This window comes from Gossypium hirsutum, chromosome A11 (genome assembly GCF_007990345.1).
Source record: "Gossypium hirsutum isolate 1008001.06 chromosome A11, Gossypium_hirsutum_v2.1, whole genome shotgun sequence".
In the NCBI taxonomy this organism is placed as follows: Eukaryota; Viridiplantae; Streptophyta; class Magnoliopsida; order Malvales; family Malvaceae; genus Gossypium; species Gossypium hirsutum.
Genome location: NC_053434.1, coordinates 118,125,903 through 118,151,243, shown reverse-complemented (window position 1 = coordinate 118,151,243; position 25,341 = coordinate 118,125,903). Strand labels below are relative to the sequence as shown.

Sequence of the window (25,341 nt, the reverse complement as noted above, 5' to 3'; positions counted from 1 at the left end):
TCTACTGGTCTCTCATCAACTTCTTAGCGTTGAGAATTATAATATATAGAGTCGATCAATGAAAATTGCTCTTCTTGCCAAAAACAAACTTGGATTTGTTGATGGCACTTGTTCACGGGCTGATCTTCTAGTTGATCTTCATCCTCAATGAGACTGTTGCAATGCTATTGTCCTCTCTTAGATCCTCAACACTAGTTGCCAAAAACTTTCAGCTGGTATTGTTTTCGCTTCGAGTGCCTGCCTTGTTTGGAAGGATATTCAAGAACGCTACAGCAAAGTTGATGGGCCAGAATCTATTATCTCTATCAGATTATTTCTTCTCACACTCAAAATACTTCTTCCATCTCCACGTATTTCACACAACTCCGCCTTTTATGGGATGAGTAAAGTCCAAAGAATCCTACAAGAAAATAGCAAATATTCTTCCCATAAAATTACTGCTTCCAAGTTGCAAATATATTTTAATGTGGGAGAACTCATAATAACGATTATTGTTTTTGTATTTCTGTTTATTTTTGTTAAATTTTGTGTTGTCAAAATGCTACATTTTGAACATTGGTTTTTAATGAAAACGGTTATTATAAGAGAGGGTAGTTAGATTAGTGTTAAAACGAGAAGTTGAGAGGGAATAGATGTACTGTTGAAAAGTCAATTAAAAGGGGTGTTGAAATGTCAAAAATGGGAGGTGCAATTGGCACCGAAAGAAAAAGTGGTAGGAAACTTGTTTAAAACTGAATGGGATAATTGCAATTTTGGTCCCTAATTTTTTAGGCCATTTACAAGTTGGTCCCTGAACCTCAACTATAAATAGGCCTAACCATTTCTCATTTCAACCATCCCAACCAATCTTTCTCTCTTAGTTTTCTCTCTTCTCCCATTTGAGAATTCTTAAGGAATTCTATTTGTTTGTAATATTTTGGAGATAATAAAGTTATCATCTGGTGTTAGTGCCCGAGGACGTAGGTATATTTACCGAACCTCGTTAAAACTCTTGTGTTTTTTCTTGTCCTATTTTTCTTTCAATATTTGAGGGTATAATAGTAGTATTTAATTATACTATTAAATTACAATAGAAGAGATATTCTGACTAAGGAAAGACTTGGTACTTAAGATATCCTTGTGATCCACCTCTCTTTCTTGGGAATTGAACTTTGTGTGATTTTTTAGTACAGTAATTTACACACTTTCGACCCTATTGGAACAACAAGTGGTATCAAGAGCCGAAGGTTAATCGTAGTATGCTCTTCGGTTGCAGTTTAAACTGATCTTCCACATCAGAAAAGATTTCCTTAGGTATATTGAAAGATTATGGAGAAAACGGTCGGTGTAGGAGCTTCAACATCGTCCATGTGGACAAGACCAACAATTGCAAATGCAATATTGGCCGTGGAGATCTTTGATGGCACGGGCCATTTTGGTATGTGGCAAAGTGAGGTTCTAGATGCCCTTTTTCAGCAGGGTCTAGACATTGCCATTGATGAAGAGAAACCAGATGATGTACAGGAGAAAGATTGGAAGGCGATCAATCGGTTGGCATGTGGCACAATTCGATCATGCCTTTCTCGAGAGCAGAGGTATGCTTTTTCAAATGAGACTTCTGCAAATAAGTTGTGGGTGGCACTTGAAGAAAAATTATTGAAGAAAAACAGTCAAAATAAGCTCCACTTGAAGAAAAGACTATTTCGCTTCACTTACGTCCCAAGTACCAAAATGAATGATCACATCACCAAATTTAATCAGTTAGTCACTGATTTGCTAAATATGGATGAGACATTCAAAGATGAAGATTTGGCTTTGATGCTGTTGGGGTCACTTCCTGAGGAGTTTGAGTTCCTAGAAACTACTCTACTTCATGGCAGGAGTGATATATCTTTGAGCGAAGTCTGTGCGGCCTTATACAGTTATGAACAGAGAAAGAAGAACAAACAGAAAAACTCAATCAGAGATACAGAAGCTTTAGTAGTCCGATGTCATTCGTACACTCGGAAGAAAACTCAGAATGGGAGATCAAAGTCAAAGTCCAGAATTGGGAAAGATGAATGTGCCTTTTGTCATGAGAAAGGCCACTGGAAGAAAAATTGTCCAAAGCTGAAGAATAAGGGAAAAGTTGTTGTAGATGCTTGTGTTGCAAAGCATGATACTAGTGACTCTTAACTATCACTGGTTGCATCATCATCGTCGTTCCATTCAGATGAGTGGATTTTGGATTTGGGTTGTACCTATCATATGTCCCCAACCGGGAGTGGTTCTCTGATTTAGTAGAACTAAATGGAGGAGTTGTTTATATGGGAAATGATAATGCCTGTAAAACTGTTGAGATAGGTTCAATCCAATTAAAGAATCAAGATGGATCAACTAGAGTTCTGACTGATGTTCGGTACGTGCCCAATTTGAAGAAAAATCGCATCTCATTGGGAGCCTTGGAATCCAATGGTTCAGTTGTTACTATGAGAGATGGGGTTTTGAAAGTGACATCTGGCGCACTTGTGATATTGAAGGGCATCAGGAAAAATAACTTGTATTACTATTAAGGTAGTACAGTTATTGGAGCAGTCGCTGCAGCTTCCGGTAACAAAAACTTGGACTCAATGCAGTTGTGGCATATGAAGTTGGGACATGCCAGCGAAAAATCCTTGCAAATTCTGGCAAAGCAAGGATTGTTGAAAGGTGCAAAGGCTTGCAAATTAAAATTTTGCGAGCATTGTGTTCTGGGAAAGCAAAAGAGAGTGAAATTCGGCACTGCTATCCATAATACAAAAGGTATTTTGGAATATATTCACTCAGATGTGTGGGGGCCTTCCAAAACACCTTCGTTGGGAGGAAAACACTACTTTGTTACTTTTGTTGATGACTTTTCCAGAAGAGTTTGGGTGTATACCATGAAAACTAAGGATGAAGTGTTTGAAGTTTTTCTTAAATGGAAAACTATGATCGAAAACCAGACTGGCAAGAAAATCAAGCGACTTAGGACGGACAATGGAGGGGAATATAAAAGTGATCCGTTCTTCGATGTGTGCCAAGAGTATGGTATTGTTCGACACTTCACAGTTAGGGATACACCACATCAGAATGGAGTGGCAGAGCGCATGAATTGAACATTGCTGGAGAAAGTTCGATGTATGTTGTCCAATGCTGGGTTGGGCAAGCAATTTTGGGCTGAGGCTGTGACATACGCTGGCCATCTTGTTAATCGTTTGCCATCATCTGCATTAGAAAGAAAAACTCCTATGGAGGTATGGTCTGGAAAACCGGCTACAGATTATGATTCCTTACATGTGTTTGGATCCACTGCATATTACCATGTGAATGAGTCAAAGTTAGATCCGAGGGCAAAGAAAGCTCTCTTTATGGGAATCACTTCTGGAGTGAAGGGATCTCGTCTTTGGTGCTTAAGCACAAAGAAAATGATCTGTAGCAGGGATCTCCACGTATTTCACACAACTTCGCCTTTTATGGGATGAGTAAAGTCCAAAGAATCCTACAAGAAAATAGCAAATATTCTTCCCATAAAATTACTGCTTCCAAGTTGCAAATATATTTTAATGTGGGAGAACTCATAATAACGATTATTGTTTTTGTATTTCTGTTTATCTTTGTTAAATTTTGTGTTGTCAAAATGCTACATTTTGAACATTGGTTTTTAATGAAAACGGTTATTGTAAGAGAGGGTAGTTAGATTAGTGTCAAAACGAGAAGTTGAGAGGGAATAGATGTACTAGTGATACGGTGCATTTTTGAGTCATTTCTTTTTTGCCAGTCTATCAAAATTTGTCCATTATTCACCTTTTATGGACGTATCAGCATCGAGGGTGAGACAATTATGGAAATACACATGAATTTTCTACTCTTCTTTCTCTAATATCTCATATTTTTCTCCGATTGCTTCTTCCTTCCTTAATTATTTATGTTCCAATTTTCTTCCTTCATCAAAGGTATCAAAGCCTACACGTTCCTCATGGCCAACGACATTATCACTACACATATTCAAAAGGAAATGGGTTTGCTGCAGTAGGAGCTTTCTCAACTTGATAACAAACTGGATTCCAAGTTTGATGCTCGTTTTAAAGATTTTCGTGAAAATTTAAGGGCAAAATCTGAGGGGAAATCATATCTGAGTTACACTTTTTCTTTAACCAGTACCTTGGGTAGCCTACTACTGGTGTTTAGAGATTGAGTCAAGTGTTGTTCCAATAGGGTCGAAAGCGTGTAAATTATTGTACTAAAAAATCACACAAAGTTCAATTCCTAGGGAAGAGAGGTGGATCACAAGGATCTCTCAAGTACCAAGTCTTTCCTTAGTCAGAATATCCCTTCTATCGTAATTTAATAGTACAATTAAATACTACTATTATACCCTCAAATATTGAAAGAAAAATAGGACAAGAAAAAATATAAGAGTTTTAACGAGGTTCGGTAAATTATACCTACGTCCTCGGGCACTAACACCAGATGATAACTTTATTATCTCCAAAATATTACAAACAAATAGAATTCCTTAAGAATTCTCAAATGGGAGAAGAGAGAAAACTAAGAGAGAAAGATTGGTTGGGATGGTTGAAATGAAAAATGAAAAGGCCTATTTATAGTTGAAGTTCAGGGACTAACTTGCAAATGGCCTAAAAAATTAGGGACCAAAATTGTAATTATCCCATTCAACTTTTCAACATTCGGTGCAACTTGCTTCACCTTTTTAACAAGTTGCTTCCTACCTTTGTTGACTTTTCAACATCAAGATCATGGCAAGGGATTGTTGGGTACACCTCTACCACGATTTCCATCCAAGGGCACATTGGTTGTCTCCAACGGTCGATGAGGGTCATTTGGTCACTTCTTCATGCATTAGTCCAATTGATTCTGTAGGAAGACTATTTTAGTTGCAATGTCCGCGTTCTAATGGCACGAATTTTCACAGTTGGTGGGCTAAGCTCGAACAATTTTTCAAGGCTAAGTAGGTTGGAGATCAACCTATGGTTCGATTGGTCATGTTGAATCTTGATGGTCGAGCACTTGAATGGCATTACTTTTGTGCACAACGTCACGGGGGTCTTCATCCCCTCACTTGGGAAGGGTATGCTCGGGTTTTTCATAGGCTATAAACGTAACATATTTTAATCTCATTCTTAATACATTTTGGATGATTAATTATGCAAATTAGTGAATTTGGCTTCTAAGCATTCTAAAGTCTATAAATATCAATTAGAAGTAGAGAGAATGGAGCCATCAAAGAAGATTGAATAAAACACTCAAAGAAAGCCATCGAAGACGACTTGAAAGCAGATTTCAATCAAGATCGAAGACCTCTTTTTAATTTTTTTTTGAAGTTTTTATGAGTTTCTTTGTTTCTTGTGGTTTTTTTTTTAACTTTGAGATGTTTTCATTTAGGATTATGAACTAATTCCCTAGATACTTAGGGATGATGAAACCTATGATGAATCCTTTTACTTAATTTCTGTTTTACCCAATAAATACTTTATTCTTGTTCTCAATTATGTATGCTTATTTCTTATTTTAATATTTCTGAGATATTAATTCATGTTTAATGTGCTTAATCTGGTGGAGCAAAAGTCTCTGTTTAAGAGTAGATCTAGCATGACTGAGTGGAGTTTCATGCAATTCTAGAAATAGGACAACATAAATCTACCGGATTAGAGTCAAATCTAATAAGAAAAATCCATAGATCGATTTAATGCAATGATAGGGTTTTAATTAGAAAGAGATTTCAATTAATCAACCTAGAGTCAGTTATTCTTACTATCGAAAGAGATATTAACATAATCTAGAGATTTCTACATATCAAGACACAAGTGAATAAATCGTTTAATTTAGATTCATAATAATATGTGAAGTCTAGGTGGATTCTTTCCTGGGTATTGTTTCTCTCATTGGTTAATATTCGTTCATTTCCTTGATTCGTTCTCTGTTACGTTCTTAGTAAATTAGTTTAGAAAATTTAGATTAAAACATATCACTCCAAATTGTCGGCTAAATAATAAGAAGATGGTAATTACTAATACTTTTAGTACTCGTGGGTACGATATCTTTACTCACTGTAGCTATACAATAGTTCAATAGGTGTGCTTGCCTTTGTCGTATTTATAGTTAATTTTGTGATCATCAAGTTTTTGACGTCGTTGTCGAGGACCAAAATATTAGAAACATTTTATTTTATTTTATATATTTTTTTAGTTAATTTTTACATTCTAATTTTTATTTTGTTTGCTTCTGGTAGGTTCCTTTAGTTTATGACTAGAAGAAACCCATCGGGACCATTAATTTACGATAGTGAGATTGAAATTACTGCTCATAAAAACCGTAGAGAAGCAAGTCAGAGTCGACAGAATCTAGTAGACGAACAAGAAGATATTACTATTACTGAGAAGATGGGTGATAATTAGAATATTCAACTACCTCTTACAGCTGCAACTCCTGTTCCTCGTACTATGTAGATTATGCCAAGCCCACTCTGTCTGGGGTTGAATCGAGTATTGTGAGACCCACCATTGCTACAAATAATTTCAAACTGAAGCCAAATAGAATTCAGATGGTACAACAGTTTGTTCAGTTCGATGGTTTGTAAGACAAAGATCCAAATACTCATTTGGCAAATTTTTTAGAAATTTGTGATACTTTCAAAATTAATGGTGCCACTAATGATGCCATTCGCTTACGATTATTCCCTTTCTCGTTCATTAACAAGGCAAAGTAGTGGTTGAACTCTTTACCACGAGGTTCCATCACTACATGGGTACAAATGACCGAGAAATTCTTTTTGAAGTACTTCCCACCGGCTAAGACAACCAGACTGAGTAATGATATCTTTTCCTTTGTTCAAATCGACTTAGAGACTCCATATGATGCATGAGAGAGGCATAAGGACTTATTGAGAAGGTGCCCTCACCATAGGTTACCTCTATGGCTACAAGTTCAAACCTTCTACAATGGGTTTGAATCCCTCAACTAGGCAATTAATCAACGTGGCAGCTAGTGGAACCTTAAATAATAAAATACCCGTAGCAGCTTATGAATTTAGTGAAGAGATGACACTAAATAATTATTAATGGCAAGTCAAGAGGACAAAACTAAAGAAAGTAGCCTATGTCTTTAATTTAGATGTAGTCACCATGTTATCGAATCATATAGAACAATTAAATAATGAAATTGATGGTTTATATCTTTCTATGCAGGTACATCCGATGAAGCAATGCAACACAAATAGAGGTGGAATTAATAACCAAAAATGTTTACCCTTCGGTCCTAGCACAGAAAATGAGCAAGTTAATTATGTGGGTAATAATTTTACGCCTCAAAGTAACCATTATAATAGTAACTATAATACAGGTTGGAGGAACCATATTAATTTCTCTTGGAGTGGTCAAGGGAATTAGAGAGCATAACCGCCTTTAGGCTTCCAACAACCATCTTATCAACAAGAGAATAAGTCAAACCTTGAGAAAATGTTGACAAAGTTTATCTCAGTGTCAGAAACTCGTTTCCAACACACTGATGCAACACTAAAACATCGACAAGCATCGATTCAAGGGCTTGAGAATCAAATAAGTCAGCTTACTAAGTTAATTTCGAAAAAACCACAAGGTAGTTTGCCTAGCAATACTAAAACTAACCCAAGGGAGTAGCTTCATGTGATTACTATTTGAGATGAAAAAGGGTTAGTTGAATTTGAAAAAAATCAAGGCAAGAGATTATGGTGAGTAACGATAAAGTTGAGGCAAGTTAGAAAGAGTAAAAGCCGATTGTCAAAGAATATAGACCTTGAGTGACATATCCTAACACGACAAAGAGAGACCACAGGAACGAACAATTTGGTAAATTTGTGCCAGCTCTCCAAGAACAGTTTGGGTTTGCTAGATTTTTAGATCTCATAATTGAACTTGTTGCCCTGAAACAGAAGAGCACGGTTGAGCAATACCATAATCAATTTGTAAATCTTTTGAACCAACTGCACTTGCTTGAGAGTTATGCATTGAGTATATTTGTTCATAACCTTAAGTCTGAGATTGGCCAATATTTGCGGTTGTTTAAACCAACAATCTTGGAAGAAGGATTAATCTTTGCTTTACAAATTGAGGATATTGTCAACACTGTCTCTCTAAATATGTTTCTATAATGGGGACATCTAGTTATTCTAAACCCTTGTTTCCTCAAACCAAGACTTACAACAATCCTGGGAATGCCCTTGTGACTAGAGACCAACTTCTTAATTTGCCTAGTACCAAAGGCCCTACCAAGGCCTTCTATCAGTCTTAAATGGATGATAGAATAAAAAAAGGACTCTATTTTTGGTGTGCTTAAAATATGCTTTAGAACACAAATGTGTTAAATCCTAATTATATCAATTGGTGGTCGAGGCTTCTAGTGAACCAACCAACCAGTTAATCAATCTTTCATCGGAGGATTTCCAAGACTACCCTGAAAAATTAAAAACCGCAGAAGGGGAAGTTGACTTAGTAGCACTAGTATTGTCACTACATACTCTCAATGGTTCTCAAGGTTATAACACCATGAGGTTGGTAGCTCCAATTGGACACTTGGAGGTCATTATTCTTGTTGATTCTAGTAGCACTCACAATTTTATTGATTCTCGAATGGTGAGAATGTTGTAAACACCAATGGATCCTTCTTGTAAACTCAAAGTCATGGTAGCAAATGGTGTACATTTAGCAACTCAAGGGGTCTATTGATCTGTGAGTTGGGAAGCACAAGGGCATACATTTTCCACCGACTTCATGGTTTTACCTGTCAAAGGGTGTGATTTAGTCTTTGGGATTCAATGGCTTTTGCCTTTGAGGTCTATTGTATGGAAATTTTTCCTCTCTGACCATAGAATTCGAACATTTGAGGCAAACATGTGCTCTCCAAGGAATTCTTCTTTGTAGCCTTTAGCTGTTATCTAGAACACAATTATCCAACTGTTTCAGATGGTAAGGACAAAGACCTAGTCCCATGTTACTTCCTACCACTGTTCAAGTCGTTTTATCATTGTCATTTCAGTAATTGCATCAGGACATTGAGCTAATCCTTACTGAGTTCAATGATGTTTTTCAACTATCTACTGGACTTCCACCTATCCAAAACTAGGACCACAAAATTCCTTTGAATGATGAGTATCAAGTGGTCAAGATCAAACCTTACCGATACCTTACAATCTAGAAGAATGAGATCGAAAGACTTCTACAGGAAATGTTGCAAGCTGGGATTGTAAAGGACATCTATAGTCCATCTGCTTCACCAATTGTTATGGTAAAGAATAAGGATGGAATCTGGCATTTATGTGTGGATTATAGGCAGCACAACCAGCTGACTATAAAGGACAAATTTCCAATACCAATAATTGAGGAGCTACTTGATGAATTGGGACAAGCTGCTTATTTCTCAAAATTGGATCTACATTCTAGCTATTACCAAATTCGTATGTGGGAGGGTGACATTCATAAAACTACATTTCGCACTCACGAGGGTCACTATGAATTTTTTGTCATGTCATTTGGCTTGACCAACACACCCTCTGGTTTTTAATCCTTAATGAACAACATTTTTAAACCTTTACTGAGGAAGTCAGTGTTATTTTTTATGACATTCCGGTCTACTCGACCAATTGGATTAAGCATTTGGGGCATCAGTTGTATGCTAAGAAAGGAAAATTTTCATTTGGTACAACTTAGGTGGAATATTTGGGACATATCATTTCTGCAAGGGTAGTTTTTATAGACCCTGCAAAAATCGAAGGAGTTATTCATTGGCCTTCCCCAACTTCATTCAAGAACTTAAGGGGCTTCTTGGGCCTATCTAGCTATTATAGGTGATTTATAAGGCACTATGGGGTAATAGCCAAACCCTTAACAACCTTATTAAAGAAGGAGATCCATTAGCAGTGGTCTGACAGTGCTTAGACAAGTTTTGATCAGCTCAAGACAGTAGTCACTCAAGCACTAGTTTTGGTTCTACTAGATTTTAAGGAGGAATTATATGTTGAAACAGATGCTTGTGGTCAGGGGATATGGTTATATTACAATAGAAGGGTCATCCCATTGCCTATTTTAATAAGTGGTTAGGCATTAGGCATCAAGCCTTGTCCATTTATGACAAGGAAATGTTAGTAGTTTTGCTAGTTTGAAAGAAATGACATTCCTATTTGATAGGAAGGCATTTCCACATTAAAATTAACCACCAGAGCTTGTGATTCCTCTCAGACAAGTAGGCCATTGCTTCTTATCAGTAGAAATGGGTGGCTAAAATGTTTGGCTATGACTACACCATCACTTACAGACAAGGAGGACAGAACATTGTAGCTGATGCACTTTCATAACAAGATCATTCACTTGAGGGTCAGATGTTCTAGTGTATTGTAAGTATTTCATGGTCTGAAATTTGGGGCCAAATCCTGGATGCTTGTTTCACTGACACTCGGTTGCAACAGATCTGTTTAGACTTGCAACATTCTCTTCACCTCCATCCAAAATATTCATGCGATGGGACAATATTACGAAGGAAAGGTAAAGTAGTGGTTGGGGAAAACCTGGAACTAAGGAAGAAGATATTTGATATGTTCCATAGTGAATCTATTAGAGGACACTCTGGGGTCCATGCCACCAAACACAAAATTTTAGGGTTGTTGCATTGAAAGGGCCTCTCCATGGATGTGAAGCAGTGGGTAAAGGAAGTGTGGTTTGCTACTGATACAAGTATGATTCCTCTGCCTATCCAGGGTTACTTCAACCTCTCCCTATTCCTGATTGAGCATGGGTTGCAATAAGCTTAGATTTTGTTGAAGAGTTACCTATATCCAAGGGGAAGGACATTATCCTTATTGTGTCAATAGACTCACCAAATATGGGTATTTTTTAGCATTATCTCACCCTTATACTACTCTTATTATGGCTCAACTATATTTTGATCAAGTTTACAATCTTCATGAGGTCCCTGAATGTATCATTTCTGATCAAGATATGGTTTTCATCAGCTATTTCTAGCAAGCCTTATTCAAACACCTAGGGGTTAAACTACATTTGTCAACTGCTTACCACCCTCAGACCGATGGTCAAACTGAGTTATTAAATTGGTGCTTAAAATGGTATTTGAGGTGTATGTCAGGGGAACAACCCTTGAAATGCATCTTATGGCTGCTCTTAGCAGAATGGTGGTATAATACCACATTTCATACTGCCATCTAACAAACCACCTACGAGGCCTTGTATGGCTAAGAATCTCCTCATTATATACCTTATTTGGTAGGCTCTTTTTCTGTTGCCACTGTTGATCGTAGGCTACAACATTGTGTTGCCACAAAACACATGATGCGACTCTATTTAAAAAGAGCACAGGAGAGAATGAAATAGATGGTTGACAAAAGGCGATTAGAAGGGAGTTTTAGGTAGGTGACTTGGTTTATTTGAAACTCCAACCTTACTGACAACATTCAATTCGAAAATGGGGTAATCAAAAGTTCTCTCCTCATTATTTTGGGCCCTATCCAATTGAAGGTAGGAGGGGAAGGATAGCATACAATTGACTCTACCTGTTGATGCTCATATCCACTCTACGTTTCACGTGTCTCAGCTTAAGAAACATATTGGTTATGTTCCTAGTTCCCCTATATTACCTTCTACAGATTTTGAAGGCAACTTTATCAAACTACCAGCTCGCATCCTCAATCGAAGAATGGTGAAAAAGGGAAACTATGCGATCACTGAAGTGTTAGTGGAATAGACCAACACTTTTCCTGAGGATTCCACTTGGGAATGTCTGAACGAGATCCAGAAGAAATTTCCAATGTTTGATCCTTGAGGACAAGGATCGTGTTCTGGAAGCAACTACTTGATGTGAGAGGACTCATAATAACGATTACTGTTTTTGTAATTCTATTTATTTATGTTAAATTCTGTGTTGTCAAAACGCTACATTTTGAACATTAGTTTTTAATGAAAACAGTATAAGGTAGGGTAGTTAGATCAGTGTCAAAACGGGGAGTTGAGAGGGAGTAGATGTACTAGTTAAAATTATAACTTCATTGTCCACCCAAGTTAAAAGGTTTATCTTTGTTCTTGAATGCTGCAATCAAAACCAATTATAACTTCAGAAACGTTATTTAGACATATATATTTTAATCTTTGAAGTTTAAATGGTTTTAATATATTTAGACATGAATAAAAAAGGTTATATTATTCGTATCATTTTATGAGAAAAGAATAGCTCTATTTTGGCAATAGTGCAATCTGATTGAATTGGTGATCAAATATTTTTGGCTCCCCTTTTATTCTTTGCTCAATTTTTTACCAAGGGATGATTAAAGAAAATATGGATTTGATTACATCAATTTAGATGTAAACATTAAATAATATTTTTAAATATATAATGTTTTTTTAAAAAAAGAGAGTATATTATTCGTATCTTTTCATGAGAAAAGAATAACTCTACTTTGGCAATTAGTGCAATCTGATTTAATTGGTGATCAAATATTATTGGCTCCCCTTCTATTCTTTGCTCAAGCTTTTACCAAGGGATGATTAAAGAAAAAAAGGATTTGATTACATCAATTTATTCTTTCTTCTTTTGCCTTTTTTATTCAGAATCAGTCACCTAAGCATTGGGTTAAGAATCCAATTTTCATTGCAAACTACTTTGTTACATCATCGGAATCACTTCAACCTATTGCACAAGCTAGAATTTATAGTTCAAACATTGCAAAATGTTGTCTTTTGCCAATATATATCGTTTTTTGCTGCTTTACTTTAACATAAACATAAAAATAAAAAAGATTGGTTTCAATAAATTTAGTTGTTCTTGTTTTAGCTTCCATTAATTAGGATTACTTGCTAAAGCAATTGGATAAGAATCTAATTCCCCTTGTGCAGTACTCTTCTCCTTCCATGGGAATCACCTCAACCTGTGTCCACAAGCAAGAACCGTATAGTTTAATTTAACTTTTAACCATATAATCAATTGTACCTGAAACCAAAAATTCCAAGTTATCAACTGTCTTTGGTCACAAAAAAAAAAATTGCTCTCTCATGGATTTCTCTGCTGTTTCTTCTGCTCTAAAAGCAATCGGCGAGCTAACACAAGAAGTCACATCCTTGTGGGGCGTCGATGAACAAGTTGAGGGCTTGGCAAGTGAGTTGAGATGGATGCAAAGCTTCCTGAAGGTGGCAGACGCAAGAAAAGTTGACAATGATATGATACGTACCAGCGTTGTTGAGATCAGAGAGTTGGCCTACGATGCTGAAGATGTGATAGAGACGTTTTCCCTCAAAGTTGCTTCCAAAAGGAAAGGTGGATTTTCAAATTGCATCAAAAGATCCGCTTGTTTCCTCAAAGAGGGATGCCTGCTCCACCAGATCAAGTCAGAGATAGAGAAAATCACAGCCAAAATCAAAGAATTGGCTCGACAATTGCAGATGTATGATGTATCAAAGTTCGGGGTTGATGGAGAAGGACAAAGTTTTTCAACTGTAAGGCGGGAGGCAAGGCGGCCTTTTCCTCATGTTATGGATGATAACATTGTTGGATTGGATGATGACGTCAAGAAATTAGTCACAGTTCTTCTCAATGAGCAAAGTGAATGTAGGGTTGTCTCCATATGCGGAATGGGTGGTCTGGGCAAGACCACTCTTGCCAAGAAAATATATCATCACAGCCAAGTTGTTGGTCATTTCAAGCACTTGGTTTGCGTATATGTTGAACACTGTCAAAAAAGAAAGGTTTGGGAAGATATTCTATCAGGTCTTCACATCCTAAGTGACGAAGACAGGAAGATGAATGTTGAAAAATTAGCAAAAAAGTAATCTAGTTTCTTTGAGGATAACAAATGTTTGGTGATACTGGATGATGTTTGGAATATCGATGCTTGGAATAGCTTAAAACCAGCATTTTCAGCAAGAGAGACGAAAAGCAAGATCTTACTCACCTCTCGGAACAAGGAGATAGTTTCACACGCCGACAAAAATGGTTTCTTATATGAGCTGCAGTACCTAAACTACGATCAGAGCTGGGAACTATTTCAAAAGATTGCCTTCCCCCAAACAAATTCTCCAGGTAATATGTTTTTTGATTTCATAATCGCAAAATTATTCTATCTAATTATATATTGCAACATTTGCTCAATTTATTATTATTTTTTTTTTGCTGAAGAGTTCTATATTTTAAATTTGCATAATAATTTAATTATCTCATCAACTTTATAAAAAAAATTATTTTAGTCATTCATTTATTTTTTCACCTTTTTTAGTTCTTAAACTTGTATTTTTTGTCAAATTACTCCTAAATTGATAATAAAGTTAATGTTTGTTAACTTTGTTGACGTAACATTCATATGATAGTCCACGTACAATAGCAATTAATTAATTTTTTTAAAATTAAAAATATATATATTTATAATTTTTAAGAATTTTAAGAATATTTAATTTTTTAAAAATATTTTTATAATTTATTTTAATTTTAAATTTTTTAAAAATTAATTAATTGCTTACTTGACATTCACATGTATGCCAATTCAATAAAGTTAATATACGTTAAAATTTTCATTATTTGTAGGAGTGATTTGACAAACAACTCAAGTTTCAGGATGAAAAGAGATTAAAAATTAAATGAATAACTAAAATAATCTTTTTTTATAAAATTGGAGAGCCAGATAAGTTATTGTCCTTCTCAATTTGTTTATGAGTTTATGTCTTGTTCCCAAAAGCTTTTCAGAGTTTGTTAATTGATTTATTGTATGAATTTTGTAATTTTTTATGATAAATTTGATCATATTTGTAGTTTATTTTAGTAAACTTATATAAAGTAGTATCTAAATATTAAATTTATGAAAAATAAATTTAAATAATTTTAATATCTAATACAAATTGAGCATTTAATTTATTTTGATTTTTTTTCTAAATGTTACATTGGGTGGTTCAGACTATCCCAAAGTTGAAAATATCCCAATCTTTCTTATCAACATTTCTAGCTTATAATACTCTTTATTTTCAAAACTCTAAGCACAACTAGCTCTATAATTTGTATCTATAATCTATATAAAATCACAAGTTTAAAAAATATTTTGAATTAACGAGAATACTTTTTATTTTTATCGTATTACTAAATTCACATATCAAAAAAATTGAAGTAAACTAGAAGTTAAGATAATTTATTTTACTTTAAAAGAATTATTACTTGAGTGTAACTCTAAGCATAAAATATAGGAAAAAAGTTGTGATAATTGTAATTATATTAGTTAAAAAATTGATGTAAAAAAGAAGGTAAGTTGATTTTATTAATGTAAAATAGAGTTATTACTTGATGAAATTTTAAGCATCTTAACAATCACTTAATTAATATTAGAGTTAATTTGTCAGCAACTTGCATTGCATCCTGCTTCACTGATTATTTGAAATTGTTGAGTATGTTAATATTGTGGTTAATTTTTTAAACTGTTGCACTGAATTCTGTGAAATTTGTTTTGGAATTATGCAGGCTATAAAATTGATGCGAAAATGAAAGAGTTAGGAGAGGGCATGGTTAAACACTGTGCAGGGCTTCCATTAGCCATCATTATATTAGGAGGAATTTTGGCTACAAAGTATCCTTCATTAAATGAATGGCTGAAGGTATCTGTAAATGTGAAATCATACTTCAAGATCGATAAAGGTCAAGTACTAAAAGATGTGTTAGCATTAAGTTATGATGATTTGCCTCCCTATTTAAGACCATGTTTCCTTTATTTAAGCCAATTTCCCGAGGATTATGAGATACCTGTGGATAGATTGATTCAGTTATGGATTGCCGAAGGTATTGTTTCATCAAAGCAAGAAGAAGGAGATGAAGGGCTAATAGCGGAAGATGTGGCTGAAGGTTATTTAATGGAGCTTGCAGAAAGATGTATGATTCAAGTACGAGAAAGAGACATTGCAACCTTAAAGATGAGAAGTTTTCAGATGCATGATCTAATGAGAGATGTTTGCTTGTCAAAGGCAAAACAAGAAAAATTCTTCGATATTGCTGATCAGTCAAATGCCTGCCAGTTATCCACAATTGGGAGGGTTCGTAGAGTTTCTGTACACAAATTTATTTCCTTACAGTGCATTAAAAGTCCACGTCTTCGAACACTTTTGCTCTTTGATGAGTTTTTACCGAAAGAGGAATACGCAAAGCTTTTGCCATTGACAATGCGAAGCTACTACGACAACCACGAAGATGAATTTTTCAATCCACTGGTTTGGTTTGTGATGCTTTTAGGAGTTAGCATGCTAAGTATTAAATACATGGGACTTTGGAAAAATATGTTCAATAATTTTAATTTTCTTAGAGTCTTAGACTACGAAAGAGGACGAGGTGCAGGATGCAAGTTACCCAAAGACATTGGTAAACTCATCCATTTAAGATTATTGAGTCTAAGGGATCTTGAGTTCCTACGGTCAAAGTTGCCATCATCTCTAGGCAACTTAAGGTGCTTGCAAACATTGGATTTAAGAATGGAAAACCGGTTGTATTCGGGATTGTTTCATGTACCTAACGTGTTATGGAGGCTGCATCAACTAAGACATCTATATCTCCCCAAGCAATGTAGTCGTAAAACAAAGTTGAAGTTGGGTACATTGAGAAACCTCCAAACACTCGTCAACTTCAACACCAAGAATTGTTATGTAAAGGATCTTATCAACATGACAAATATTAGAGAGTTGGAGATTCGAGGGCCCTTCAATATTGAAGATTTTAACACGGAGGAGTTGGACAAGAATCCACCTATCATCCAAAGTAAATATCTTCATTCCTTGTCTATTATCAATGATGAAGGAAGAATAGATCCAAAACATTTGGTGCACCTACTTTTGAGTTGTGAAAACATTTCTAAGTTGAGCATAGATGCGGAGATAAGAAGGTTACCAGAGTACCACTACCTGTCTTCAAAAGGTGCAAGCTTGAGGAAGATCCAATGCCAACACTTGAGAAACTACCTTACTTAAGGATGCTTGACTTACATGAAGAGGCTTTCATAGGAAAGGAAATGTCGTGCAGAGCACAAGGTTTTCCCAAACTCGAGTCTCTAAGCCTTACAGGCCTTAATAATCTGGAGGAGTGGAAGGTGGGTGAAGGAGCCATGCCTTCTCTTCAGCGATTGAAGATACAAGGATGCCGACATCTAAGAAAACTTCCAGATGGACTCAGGTTCATTGCAACCCTCCAAGAACTGAAGATTAGATGGATGCCATACACATTCGAAGATAGAGTGAGGAAATGGGGTGAAGATTTTTGCAAAGTCCGACATGTTCCTTCTATCATATTCCAGTAGTTATGATTAATGCCAGGTAATTCATAATCTTTATTTGATGAAATACTTAACCCATTTGTTTATATATAAAAATCCACAACTATTTTGCATGTTTAGATTCTTTCTCAAGCAGCAGATAATACTTTAGATAAGATCCTAGTTTCCGTTCTTATCCTCCGTTTCTGACAATGTCTCATATTCCCACAGGATTTGTCATTTGAATTAAAAGTGCTAAAAAAATGTTGCCAATAGGGTGTTAAGCACGTTCGTGATGGTCAGCAAAAGCGATATGGAAGACTGAAATTAACTGAAATTGTCTTTTATTTCAAGATTCTTCAACTACTTCATATCATATTGACATTTTTTAATATTTCCTCTTCAGGTATAGAAGCCATTGCCATATTTCTTTATTCTGTTGCTGCTCCTCATGGGACCAAATATATTTTAAAAAGTTGTAACAGTACCGTGTGGAATTGTGTACGTGGTGTGAAATTTTTTGTATTGTAAAATTAGAGATTGAAGTTGTCTTGTATTTTTTATTCGCTAGAGATTGGGTTTTTTTTATTTATTTATAATTTTCAAATTTGTAAGGTGCAAAATTATGAAAAGCTTTTTAGGTAACTTCTATTCTACTGTACATCCCTTGCTTAAAAATTTTAAAATTTTAATATGATAATAATATCAAAGTGTGATGCGATAATTCAATTTTTAAGTAAATGAATTTAAAGGTAACAATAATTAAAAAAAGCATGGTAAGTATGTGACTGAATTAGTGTTATAAATAAACTCGACATCAACTCAATTAATGAATTTATAAAAATAACCTTATAAATTTTAAATAAGCTACGAGTAATGCATATTCGGTAAATGTACTTTCATAAAATATCCAATGTGATACCTATACTTTGAAAATGTTCAATGTGGTACTTAAATTGTTAATATATTTTATTATGATATCTAATGTTAACCACGCTAGTGAATTACTAAATTAGCAAATGAAAATTCGACATTTAAAGTTATTTTAAAATCCATGTGGATAATATAACGTTACGTGAAAGCCTAAATAAATAAAGAATAAATTAAATTAAAAGCAAATAACTAAGGATATGGTTTATAAAAAAAGATAAATACTAAACTTACATGAGTAGAAACATCATCTTTTCCAAAGAGTTTTCCATTTGAAATAATATTTTTAATTGATTTTTAAATAATATTTTTATAGGCATAATTACTTAGCCCTCTAACTTTATAGAAAAAGTCATTTTAGCCCTTCATTTAATTTTTTTACCTTTCTTATCCCTCAAACTTGTATTTTTTGTCAAATCATCCAAAATGGATAGAAAAATTAACGTTTGTTAACTTCGTTGATGTGGCATACACATGGATTGACAGGTGAGTTTTACGTAAGCAAATAATTAATGTTTAAAGTTTTAAAAAATTGAAAATTATTGAAATTAACAAAAATATAAAATTATTTTTTTAAAAATAATTAATTGCTAATGTAGCATACATGTGGTAATTCATGTGTATTCCATATCAACAAAGTTAACAAACGTTTAACTTTTTTATCCACTTTGGGATGATTTGACAAATAATACAAGTTTAATGGCTAAAAGAGACAAAAAAGAGTTAAATGGAAACCTAAAATAACCTTTTTTTGTAAAATTAGAGGGTCAAAAAAATCATTATACCTTTTTATTATCCACGTAAGTACTGGTGCGTTACTGGAAATTTAATATTTACTTCTTTTTTATTAACCATATAGGCCCAATTCGCCCGGCCCACAATAAAACCAAAAATCAATTAAAAATAAATAAATAAAGTCTAAGTTTTTTACAAACCATCAAGCCCAAATAATAAATTAAATTAAAAGCAGCCCAAATACATTTTTTAAACCCAATTGAATAAACCCAAACCCTAAACCCGAGACCTAATTGGACCCAAAGAAAATCAACAACTGAGAACACCAGAAACTTCTGGAATACACCAGAACAGTGCCAGGGGGTCGGGTTCCCATGAGCCGTTTCCTCGCTCCTCCGTACAGCCGTTCCTGTAAAAGAATACACGAGAAGAAATAGAATAACAGAATACGCGGATGACAGTAGGAAAATATTTTTATTTTTTCGCTATTTCTTTGTAAATTCAGACTATAAAAGCCTCACTTGTACTCCATGTATTTTTACGCAAGCATGCACACTAAATATCAAAAAGAGAGAATCAAAAGTTATTCAAAGGTAATTTCTTATTCTGTTTTTTTTTCTTTTTTGAATTGCTTGCAATCTTTTGCATGAAAACAAAACGAATACCTGAAACGACGCCAATGAGAGCCCAAAAATTTCAGAAATGTGAAGGTATGGGCGAGGTTGAATGGTTGAGTGTGTTCTTTCGAATTTTGCTATGTTTTTTCGTGAGCAAGTAGTATTAGATCTAAAGTTTTTTTTTTAAATAAAATAGCTTACCAGATTTCCTTGAGCGGAGCCTTCGTTGGTGGAATCTGGTCGCTGCTTGTGCATTGTCGACCACCAAATGGAATGGTGGTTCGGCGGTTGCTGGAATGAGCCCTAACAAATTGATTTTAGGGCTGTAAATTTTGGTTAGAATGTTGGCTGTGTTTGGAAAAGGAAATAGGAAAAAAAAAGGTTTTAAATAACCTATTAATAAAACGGCACCGTTCAAAGGGATAAAGATCCGCTTGTTGGCCCGATTAACAAGTCAGATCCACGCCCTTTTGTTTGAATGGGGAAATTGCGCGCTGGATCCTTCCTTACGCACGAGTATTCAATTGCGTCTTGTTAGTTTTGCCTTGTTTTTTAATTTGGCTCTTTAGTTCATGCGTGTTTTCATTTTAGTCTGTGATACAGTGCTGCGTTTCGGGCTCAGGGATATTTGTAATTCTAGTCCCCATACATTTATGCGCATTGCACATTGATCTTATTTACGATTATTTCATTTGTAAATTATCCTTCTTATTTTGGATTCAATCTTAATTTGGTCATTCATTTGTATAATCTACTAATTTAAAATACATTTAATATTTTTATATGTGTTAATCCATTTTAATGATTCTGTTTGTTTTCATTTGTACAATTATTTTGAGATTTCTTTTATCTTATAATTTTTACATTTTGCACAATATTTTTTTTAAAATATTTTATAAATATTAATATACACATTATTCTCATAGAGATTTCAATATATAATACCTATTATTTTGAGGTTCACAACATTTTTGTATATGAGTTGAGCCATCTTAATAACTTTATTTTGTTTTATAAAATTATCATTTTAAAATTCTTTTTACATTAAGCTATTTTAATACTTTTATATAACCTTTTGTTTAAATATTTTTAGGTTTTTCTATTTAAAATACTTCTTGCTTTATGATTCACCTAATATTTTTCTTTATGTATATATGAAACTATTTTAGGAACTTCATCTTTGTGTTTATAAAATTATTATTTTGGAATGCTTCTTTATATTATATTATTATTATGTCTTATATAGTATCTCATTTAAATGTTTTTTTTATGTATAATGGTACATATATAATTTATAAATTAACTTAATTTTATATATATTATTAATCTTATGCTATTTTTACAAATAATTATTCCTAGATCTATTTATATATGTATGTTTTGTGAATCTATTATGTGTATTATATCTTATCATGTATTTTTATTATTCTTTCATATTTTATATATTATTTAAGTTATCATGTATATTGTCAATTTTTTTTTAAAATGAATTTATGTTTAAAATATTTTGCATATAATTTGATTCAAACTTTTATTATATAATATCTATTTCAATAATTATATATTCCTAGTTTTTATGCAAATTTGTCAACTTATATATTATATATCTTATGAGTTCATTAATTCATCATTATTTTGAAAATGTCTTATACCATATTGACTTCTAATTCCATTTTATTCTGTACATGTTTTGTGGATTGTTTTATATTGTGCCATATTTATTGTTGATATATATTATTTAGTCATTGTTTTATTTATTATTCATCCATGATTAAGAATTTGGTTACATTTTACTTAGAATAGTTGTACTTAATTGTTGGATTTATTAATTGTGGATTATTGTACTATATGTGTGCATATTATTTCATGTTTATTAATCCTTTTCTATACAAATGTTTTGTTACAATGCATTAAGTATTCCATCTATTTTAAAACAAATAAATGTGTTTTGAGCTAATTTCCAATTTTCCTTGTTATTCAAAAATTCTGAAATAAGGCAATATCCAATATTTGGGAATTCGGGAAATCGTGCCCTACCGTGCTGGGTATGATTTTTCGGTGAACTAAATATTTGGATATCCTTTTATAATTTTAGCGTACGAGTTTTTGAAAGTCAAAAATCAACCGTATTTTTGAAGGTATAAAGGATCGTGTCTAAGCGTGCTGGGTATGATGCTACATATCTTTGAAACGAGAGAATTTTGACAGTTAACTTGAACTATTCAAACATTTTAAAAAGAATCATTCTTCGAAAGATCCTTTTTTAAAATCTTTGATATAAAGATAGCATCGAATCAATTTGGTACCAATTTTTGGGCATAATGAGGGTGCTAACCCTTCCTCATGCGTAACCGACTTTCGAACCCATTTTTTTTATTTTTTATGTGAACCAAAAATGGTTTTAAGTGGAACAAAACATTTTAGTAGGTGACCCAATCACACCTAAACAAAGAAATTGGTGTCGACTCCACGTATTGTTTAAAAGTTGATTTCTGTTTTTTTTCTTTCAAATAAAAAAATGGTTTCGACATATTCCATGTCAACAAAGTTAACAAACGTTAACTTTTCCATCCACTTTGGGGTGATTTGACAAACAATACAAGTTTAAGGCATAAAAGAGGAAAAAAGATTTAAATTAAAGCCTAAAATAATTTTTTTTGTAAAATTGGAGGGTCAAAAAAGTCATTATACCTTTTTATTATCCACATAAGTATTGGTACGTCCCTAGAAGTTTAATATTTACTTCTTTTTTATTAACCGTATGTTTAGTTATTTGTTTTTAAATAAAAACAAAAAAAAATTCTAAAAAAAGTTCTAAATTTTTTAAAAAGTTTTCTAAAAAAAAGAATTAAAAAAATTTAACAGCTTGGAAAATTTTAGAAGAAAGACATTAGAATATAAATAAAAAAAATTAGGTTTTAAATAATTATTTTTTAAAATTTTTATTTGCATTATTTTTTCTTAAAATTTTCTATTATTTTTTATTTTTAATTATTTTTAATTGTTTTGCTAACGTGACATATAAGATAAAATAACGACACATCAATAATTATGCACATGTAGAGTGGCATGTTAACACATGCCGTTGACTATTAGTCAACTAACGGACACATTATCAACTCCGTCAGAAAATGATCAATTTGATAAAAAAAAACTATGAGGATTAAAGTGCTCAAAAATAAAAAAGAATAAGGGCTAATGAGTAACCAGGAAAATATTAGGGACTATTTTAGCAATATACCTTCTAAATTCATGGAGGAAAAATTTTACTGTAATTTTAATTTTTTATCAAAGTTATGCAATCATATTTGGTTCTTGATGGTACTATTTTTTTTTTTAGTTTTGGATCTGTAATTTGATTGGTTCTTTTCCTTCTTCTTCTTTCTTTTTAATTCAAGCCATTTGATTTCGTTTTCCAGAGTATTTATCGATAAAAGTATCACATGTACTATATTTTGGATTACATTTTTGTTTTTCTATTGAAAAAATAGACGAGTTAACTCCTATATGTTAGATGAGTTGAAAAAATAGCCCCTCCGTTAAAATTTAGTTTTATATATAAGATATAATAATAAATTTAGCCCTCAACCTTTATACATTTGCTCAATTTGACCCCTACTCTTTTATTGAAGTAAATTAAAAAACTTCGAAACTTAATAAGACTAAAAAGTTAAAAAGGCTGTAGTAACAAATTAAAAAAAATTAATTAAGCCATTTTAAAATTTTAAAATTATTAAAAAAATTCATAAAAAAATTATAAATAAAATGTTATAAAAGTTTTAAAATTATAAAATATTTATTAAAAATGAGAATACCAATCCATTAAATCTAATAGTTATAAAATTTTTAAAAAATACCCCAACTCTTTTATTGAGCCAATATGGTTATTTATTAACAAAATTATAAATTTATAAATTTTTTAATAATTTTTAAATTTTAAAAGGGCTTAATTGATTTTTAAATTTGTTTACTAAGGCATTTTGACCCTTTAGCTTTATTAGTTTTAAAATTTTCTAATTTACTTCCAATAAAAGAGTAGGGTCAAATTAAATAAATGTGTAAAGATTAAGAGCTAAATTTATTTAAGGATGTAGTACAAGCCAATAATCTAGAATGATCCTTTCTTGGTCTGCCTCGTCTCTTTTCCATTGCCTCATCTTCTTTTTTTCTCCTTAATCTCACAATTTCGTCATCATCAAAATCGTAGATGCTTCTTACTTTTCTGTTATTGCGCACGATTCGCTCCAAATTTCCAGAATCGCTTTTGATACATATTCCCGGTTAAACAATGCAGTTCGTCCCATCTGTGTTCTCACTTCTTCAACCATCACGTAATATCTCTCATTGACCTCATTAATTAGGATCATAGCCATATCCTTTTCTAGCCCAAAATCAACGAGGCTATCGTCCCCGAAGAAGTATTCGAGGTGGTTGCCCTAAGGGTCTAGTTCACAGAACCCAATTGGTGTCAGATACCCCAACAAGTGACCCATACTCACGTCACTCCTCTATCTCCGTCTTCCTCTCATTTTCTTAACCATGTCATTTTGATGTATTGTTTGGATGTGTTTTGCCTTATGCTGATCTATTTTGTTCTGTTCTTGCAATGTTAATACTTGGATTCTAAGATTTTAAGCACAACGTAAATATTGTGACTAGTAATTTGAGTAAGGAATACATACAACAAACGGCACAGCCAAAAAATGAAAGACTAGACCCCAACATAAAACTGTGATTGCTTTAATGGTCAATCCATCTAGCAATAGCCAAGCACACAATAATTAAGTTTTTAATTTAGCTTAGATTCTAAAAAATAATATATATATAAATTTAAAAAATATTAAAATGATATATAAAAACTCTAAAAAAATTATAAAATTATATTCTACAATTGTCGAGACTACCAAAAATAAATTCCTACTCAAAAGTAATTTTGCAAATAGCAGTGAGTAAGGTCAAATCCACATATACCAGTGATTCTATTTCTTCAATAAAAATAAACAAATTAAAGATGATGGGGGATATTTTTATAAAACTAAAATTAAAATTCAAACTTAGAAAAACAATAATCAAAAGTTGAGAGAAAATCAATAAGGTGAAACTTTCACCAAAGGTAAAATTACCGTTCGATTCATGAGTTTAATCATTAAGAAAAGATGATTTTCAGTGTGCTTTAATAAATTGATTATAGTTCTCGGTGATCATCTAGCAACCAATCTCTTCTTACTTTCTCGATAAATGAGACAAATGCTATTAATTAATTCTCTTATTGATAAACAATCATATAATGACCACTTTGGATTTAATCTATCAATAACATTGAGAATGAAAGAGCCTTAATTTTAACCAACAAATTTAAATATACAATCAGAGTTTATTTAAGTTGGACCGTATGCCCGCACAACATAGAATGCATATCTTTATCGTACCCCCCTATGTTGCTTATCACTAGTATACAATTACTAATTTGACACTTTTAATGGACAAGACAAATATTCTAAGCAATTGAATATGGGTTATATATTCAACAAATATAAATATTTGCAATTAAATCAGAAGATATATAAATATCTGAAGAACAAAGAAAGATCAAGAACATTTATATGTGACAAAATCTTCAAGTCAAACTTCGAAGTTCCTTCAACTAGAAAAAAATTTTAGCAATTCAAGGAGAAAATAGAACAAAAAAATAAAAATAATACTAAGGGGTGATTATGTCTAGGTATATCCCTATATAACTTAATAATATCTATTTATAGAGCAAAAATCACATAATGAAAAAAAAGTGTCATTAATTAAAGAAAATTTCTAAGTTTCTTG

General features: G+C 32.9%; 1 long non-coding RNA gene, 1 other non-coding gene and 1 pseudogene across 2 annotated transcripts; 1 reads left to right on the top strand and 2 right to left on the bottom strand.

The window, feature by feature from the left end:
- Window positions 1-6,799: 6,799 nt before the first annotated feature.
- Window positions 6,800-6,906, bottom strand: LOC121210657 (small nucleolar RNA R71). The gene has a single exon (XR_005905771.1). It is a non-coding gene; the product is annotated as a small nucleolar RNA R71 (small nucleolar RNA).
- A 6,077-nt stretch (window positions 6,907-12,983) lies between these two features.
- LOC107943724 (probable disease resistance protein At1g58602) lies at window positions 12,984-17,848 on the top strand (annotated as a pseudogene).
- Window positions 17,849-19,052: 1,204 nt separating this feature from the next.
- On the bottom strand, window positions 19,053-20,213 carry LOC107943723 (uncharacterized). The gene is made up of 2 exons (XR_001696048.2): window positions 19,723-20,213; window positions 19,053-19,313 (listed from the first exon to the last, which is right to left on the bottom strand). It is a non-coding gene; the product is annotated as an uncharacterized lncRNA (long non-coding RNA).
- Between the last annotated feature and the right edge of the window lie 5,128 nt (window positions 20,214-25,341).